General features: G+C 53.1%; 1 long non-coding RNA gene across 1 annotated transcript; it reads left to right on the top strand.

The window, feature by feature from the left end:
* The first annotated feature begins 812 nt into the window (after positions 1-812).
* On the top strand, positions 813-3,308 carry LOC106147672. The gene is made up of 3 exons (XR_001232604.1): positions 813-892; positions 1,985-2,588; positions 2,851-3,308. It is a non-coding gene; the product is annotated as an uncharacterized LOC106147672 (long non-coding RNA).
* Positions 3,309-6,425: the final 3,117 nt, after the last annotated feature.

The raw sequence follows: 6,425 nt of genomic DNA, 5'->3' as shown, positions 1-6,425 counted from the left end.
AGTCTGATGTGAGCCTGTGTTGGAAAGCTTGAGTCTGTGCTGGAAGCCTGACGGAACTAGAGATAAATATCCAAAGGTGATGGTGTAACCTGGGGCTCCTCTGAAGAACACAAAGAAGAGACTTCCTTCTTCTTTCCCTTTTTATGCCGTCCAGGCTACAGGGTTATTTGTTGGTGCCACCCACATCCGGTATGGGTCTTCCCTTCTCAGTTTGTGGCCTGTGTGTCAATCATCCAGACACACCCAGAGCTTCACTAATCTGCTAAACCAGTGATGGCAAACCTTTTAGAGCTTTCAAGGATAAAAAACAGCTGCCTGCAGCACATAGGTTTGCCACCACTGTGTTAAGGGGTTCTTACTCAAATTGAGTTGACGCATCATAGGTAACGATCATGCTATTTTTCTTTTCACTCTTGTAGGCTAAAACATTGCAAGTGATACTGACCCCCGTGAGGCTAGTGCTTGTAATTCTTTAGATAAGCATGTGACATGTTTTCTGCAAGTTAAAGCTCACAGCAGCTTACCTGTGTTGTGTGGATTGAGTTGCAGAATTAGAGAATAAGGAAGGGCGTGAACGCACTGTGCCGTCTCTGAGAGTTACCACATGTTCTGGTCCACCAATCTAAAGATTATTTAGAGCTAGGCGTGGTGGTACACACCTGTAATCCCAGCACTCAGGAGGCTGAGGCAAGAGGATCCTAGTGAGTTCAAGGCTACCCTGAACTACATAGTGAGACCCTGCTTCAAAAAAAAAAAAGATTATTTAGCAGTTAACTTCTTAAGCATTTAGGTGTGGTTTTCTTTTCTTTCTTTTTTTTTTTTTAGGTGTAGTTTTTCTTTAGAACGCCAGGCAAAGGAAGGGGAAGCAACTCTGCAAAAGACAACCCAAAAGGTGTGACCCCTGTTACATAGGAATTGTATTTACCACTGTTGGAGCGGAAGTTATAGATAACAGGGAAAGAGGCCAGAGTGATCCGTGTGGTGATGGATTAAAGCTTGAGCCACTGGTATAAGACCATGTGTAGCTCAACATAGAGATCAGTACGCATAGAATTGTTGACAAGCATGCTGCATTAGTCACCTTTCCACTGCTGTGACAGAACACCTGACATACACAACTGAAAGGAGAAAGGACTTATCTTGACTCGCAGTTTCAGAGATTTTAGTCCATGCTAGGCTGGTTCCAAGGTGGAAGAAATACCAAGTCAGAAGGGTGTGGTGGAGGAAAGCTGCTCACCTCAGGGCATCCAGGAAGCGGAGGCCAGAGGAAGAACCCAAGAGGAAGGGCAGGGGCCAGATGTAGTCCCCAAGGTCATGCATCCGTGACCCACCTAGGCACACCCAGAAGCGTGCTTTACTAATCTTCCATGCATCTCTCAAGCCATTCAGGCTGACAGTTAAGATTGACTGTCACACTTGTGCATTTACACTTGTAACTGTGAGAGCTCTGAGGCAGTCCTGGGCTGGCAGCAGGATGCCCGCTGCCCATCTTGGTTTCTAACACCACTCTCCAATAAAAGGGAGCAGCACTGCTCAGAGAAATGGCTGATTCTGGGATTGTGTGGGAAACACACAAGATGAGCTAGTGCTAGAAAGCAAGGAAGTGTTCCCCAGGCAAAAACAAAGAAAACACTCACCAGGACAGAGACAGATATCAAAGGACACAGGAGCCAGCCTGCGAGGGTGCCTGATCGCCAGAGCTGGAGTGACTGGAGCACGAGAACGAGTGAATACAGCATTGGATTATCACCCAGAGTAGGAAACAAATAACCCATGAGGGGTGGGGTGTGGCTCAGTGGTAGAGCACTCGCCTGCATGCTTGAAGCCCTGGGTTCCATCCACAGCCCTGCAAAAAGGAAAATAGATAAATGCCCCTGATCCCATACTGACCTAAAATAAATAGCTGATAAAATCAACCAGGGAAGAAGGTAAATCTCGTGTGCAGAGCTCCGAGTAAATTGGGCACATGTTCTGCTTTCCTCAGTGTGGCCGGTGCAGCAGCCTCCTCCCCGACAGGAGAGTGCCGAAAGGAGGGGTTCACCTGACAGTGGAACGACCTGACCTTGACAGCTCAGCCAAGGTGGCTTCAGCCATGACAGGGACGATGATGCCTGGGATCATCTGTACCCTGGAGATGAATGATGAGGAGGGCACCTTGCCTCTGCGCATGCCCAGGCTGCTCGCGAGGATATCAGACAGTTCCGGCTGAGGGTCCTTCTGCAGAATAGTGCCCATCACTCTTCAGGCCTGTCAGGCTGGGGCCTCGGCCCTGCCTGGGTCCACTCAACCCTCATACCAACCCCTGTGGTGCACCCTGCCACCATCTTTCTGTCCTTCAAAAGCACTAAGAGCCATGCCCCTGGCAGCACTTTTGTGTTTGGTTTGGTTTCATTTTTTGAGACAAAGTCTTGCTATGTACATAGCCCAGGCTGGCCTTGAACGCATGATCCTCCTGCCTCAGCCTCCCCTTGCTGTGTGCACCACCGTGTTCTGTAAGTGTCCCTGCAACAGGTTTGCCGAGAGCCAATCTCCTGTCGTTCCTGGAGCAGGGATCCTGTCCAGGTTGCCGTCATGCCAGTCATCACGAGGTACACGTCTGGAAGGCTCGGCGGAGCTGGGGTAAAGGCCCTGAGTTCGAGGAGCCTATGCACACATGCAAGTGTGGACAGGGCTCTGAGTGACCATTGTCTGTGCACACGCCATGCCTACGTCTGCAGGCACAGTGTGGCCCAGGGAGTGGCCGTCCCTCACTGAGGTCCCCCGGGAGCAAGCTTGCTGTGGGGAGACGGCTCCTCTCTGCTGCTTCTCCAGGTCTGAGTATTAAAAAGCCGATTTGCTCTGTGTCCCCAGCAGGCGACAGGATGGGGACTTCAGCGGCAGAGCACCTGCTGTGTTAAGGAAGTGACAGGCGAGCCTGTGGCCCCGCAGTACAAGATGCCTTTGGCCAGCGGATGCGGGTCTGGTGGCAGTGGTGCTGCTGACTGGGTCTTGGACTCAGCTTCTCCATGGCGGGACCAGGACAGCTGCCCTCAAGCCGCCGTGAGTGACGAGAGCAAGCGAGGCCCCCGCCAAAGCCATCCCGCTGCCCTGCCTGCCTGGCGCCATGTGGGCCTCCGCTGCCTGGGGAAATGGTGGCTGCGGCTCTGCGGTCTGTGTAGTAGGGGGCAGCCTGCCCTGAGGGAATACGGCACACAGACCTCGCGGACGCTGCATGATTTTGATGGAATATGATGGGCGAGAGTGTTTTCTTTCTGTTTTGCAGTGGTTTTGTTTTTTTATTTTTAAATCACCAGGTTTGGTGGTGCATACTTGTGATTCCAGCCTTTGGGAGGCTGAGGCAGGAGGATCACTGCAAGTTTGAGGCCAGCCTGGGCTACATAGAGAGACCCTGTCTTTAAAAAACAAACAAACAAACAAACAAACAAACAAAAAAAACTGAAAGCAAAAGTCAGCAGTTTTGGGGGTTGTTTTTGCTATTTTATTCCCTTATGACTCAGTCTTGAATCTAAGTAGCTTACAATAGAAAACTATCACACTACTTAAAGGAAAGAGTAAGGTAAGTATTGAAATTGTCTACCAGCTAAGTAAATAAAAATACAGAATATATGAAGAAAGTTCATTAAAAGACCAAGAAGGTTTTGTTTTTTTGTTTTGTTTTGTTTTGTTTTTCAGTACCAGGGATTGAACTCACGACCTTGCACTTGCTGGGCAGGTGCTGTGCTGCTGAGCTAAATCCCCAGCCCCTAAGAAGGTTTTTTTTGGGAGGCTGAGGCAGGAGGGTCATCAGTGTCAGCCCATTCTGGGCAGTTTAGTGACTTAGCAAGACCCTGTCTCCAAATAAAAAATGGGCTGAGGATGCAGCTCAGTGTGCAGCTCTGTGTGAAGGCCTTGCGTTTAACCTTAGTACCAAATGGGGAGAAGAAAGGCAAAACTCCTTTCCCAAGCCATAGAGAGCAGGGAAGGTGGTGGTTAAGACCTAATTCGGGGTGATGGTGGGGGAACAGCCATCCTTTAAATTCACTGGCTAAATTCAAAGGCGTACAGTCTGTCCTGATTGGCTAGTTTAAGGGGAGCAAAGGGTGGACCTGAGCTGGGCAGGGTTGCTAAGGGAGGGGAGGGTGTGGGGAACGGAAGGTTCCTGGCTGTTGATAAACTATCTTGGTCCTAGCTACGTTCCTAGCATTTGCACTGAGCAAGCATTTCCCCTCATTTTGGGAGGGGCTGCCTAGGGCGGACCAGTGAAAGTGGTCCTGTGTGTATCCTTTGATAGAAAAGACAGGGCCAAGGTTTCTCTCATCCGAGAGAGAGAGAGAGAGAGAGAGAGAGAGAGAGAGAGAGAGAGAGGCAGACAGAGACAGAGAGAGAAGGAAGGAAGGAAGAAGGGAAGAAAGTCAGAGTTTGCCCAGGTCACAGTGCCTTCTTGTACCCTTCCAGGCCCCGTGCCCCCAAGTTCCCAAGTGTGAGAGACACAAGCGTGTAAATTGTGTCCACGCTTTCTTTTGGACACCCGAGACTCACAGGTCACGCGGTCCTAGCCCTGAGGTCGCTGCTCTGCGCACTCCTGAGCCTGGGTTTGAAGGCCTCCTAGGATCTGGAGTGACCCGGTTTCCGGCAGATGAACTCCTGCGGGCCAATGCTTTCGTCTGCATCAGTTTCCAGTGGCTGCTGTCACGTATGTCCCCAAACTTGGTGACTTCCAATAACAGACGTCGCCTTTCGCAGTTCTGGAGGTCAGAGGAGTGAAATGAAGCTGTGGTCACTCTCCCACCGAGGTTCTGGGGCAAATGTTCTGTGTCTCTGTCCTGGCTGTTGGTGCCTGCGTCACCCCAGTTTCTGGCTCTGTGGTCGCATGGCCTCCTCTCTTGTGTGCGTTTCTAGTTCTCTGCCACCTACCTGCACGCCCACTTCCATGTGTCTCTGGAAGGACCCCACAGTGGATTCAGGGGTACCCAGATAACCTAGGGTGGGCTCCTCCTCTGCGAAGACCTCTTCCCCAACACGATCACATTCTCACATTCAGGGACATCTCTTTTCCAGGCGCATCACTGACCCCGCTGGAAACCCTACAGGGAAATTGTGCAGGGAAAATGCAGAGGACCTGTGGCTGGTTATTGGGCCAGGTCATGGCTCGAAGCAGTGAAAATACTGCTTGTCTTAGGAAATGGGACAAGAGGCAAAACAACTCCCTCAGTTGTCCCCTTGTGCACCCTTGGGGGGCTGAGTCGGAAGTGGGAGGAAAGGGCTCAGGGGCTGTGGCTCTGATGTGGGGTGCTTTCATCCTGAGCACGATGTATCAGGGTGCTGCCTGCCAGAGGCAGTGGTGTGGCTATCTGCAGGGCAGAGGCCTCCAGTGGCCTCCAGGCATGGGCCGTGCCAGGCTTTCCCAGGGAGGAGTGGCCGCTTCTGCTGGCCCTGTGGTTTCTGAGGGTCAGGGCATCAGGCTTTCCCAAAGCGCAGGTCTCTCACAGCCTGCTGCCTGAGCCAGGGCCATGGTGGGACGAGAAGCCGCACCAGGCTGGGAACTTGGCCTCCCCAGAGCCACGCGGTGTTTCCGCTGAACAGCTCTAGCGGATGAAAGTCCCTCTGTGTTGCTGCCACCAGGTCCTCCAGCGCACACTGCTGGAAGTGGGGGCGTCACCCCTGCGTCACCAATGTGCTCCCACGCATCTTGGCTCCATAACTGGTCACGGATGACCGCGGTTCTCACGTGGCCCTTCCTGCCACCCTTTCAGGCGTCCCTCTGCCACTTGCCACCCTCTGTGCGAGCTGAACCAAGGCCAGCTAATCCCTGAGAGCAAGTTGCAGGCACGGAACACGGAAGTGAGGGTGTTGAGGGCCCAGCAGAATGGGCTGTGCCTGCTGGAGAGGTGTGGGGCTCAGGCGCCAGGGCCCTCCTGGGCTAGGGCTGGACGGGGCTCCCTACCCCTCTGGCCACAGTCACAGGAGGTGAGGGTGCAGCTGGGCTGTGGTGTCCAAGGGGCCAGCAGCATCAGAAAGACCTGTCATGAGGACAGCAGCAAGCACAGTCCAGCGGCCAGCGCCCGGGAACTGACACACAGGGCTCAGGGGCGGGACGGACCATAGAACTCTGATCCTGGAGGAACAGGAGAGAGGAGGCCTCGCGCCAGGGAGAGGAGGGAAAATGGTGCACGGGGCTGGTGGGGTGCATGTTGAAGTGTGAGCAGCTAGGGGAGAGGGGTCTCTGTGCTGGAGGACGAATCTGCCACCATGGGTCACGGTACAGGGTGTGAATGCAAACCTGTTAACCCATGCAGAGGCAGTGAGGCAGCAGAGATGGCTGGTGAGCGCTGGAGGGTGCCTTGGACCTGCACCTTAGGAAAGCTTGATGCCCTGACCTCGGAAACCGCAGGGCCAGCAGAGGCAGCCACTCCTCCCTGGGCTCCTGGGTGGTGGCCCTTCCATCA

The sequence above is a fragment of the Chinchilla lanigera genome, unplaced genomic scaffold, assembly GCF_000276665.1.
Source record: "Chinchilla lanigera isolate Chin_1 unplaced genomic scaffold, ChiLan1.0 scaffold00487, whole genome shotgun sequence".
Taxonomy (NCBI): Eukaryota; Metazoa; Chordata; class Mammalia; order Rodentia; family Chinchillidae; genus Chinchilla; species Chinchilla lanigera.
The sequence above is the reverse complement of the archived record's forward strand: the minus strand, read 5'-3'. Positions and strand labels throughout refer to the sequence as shown.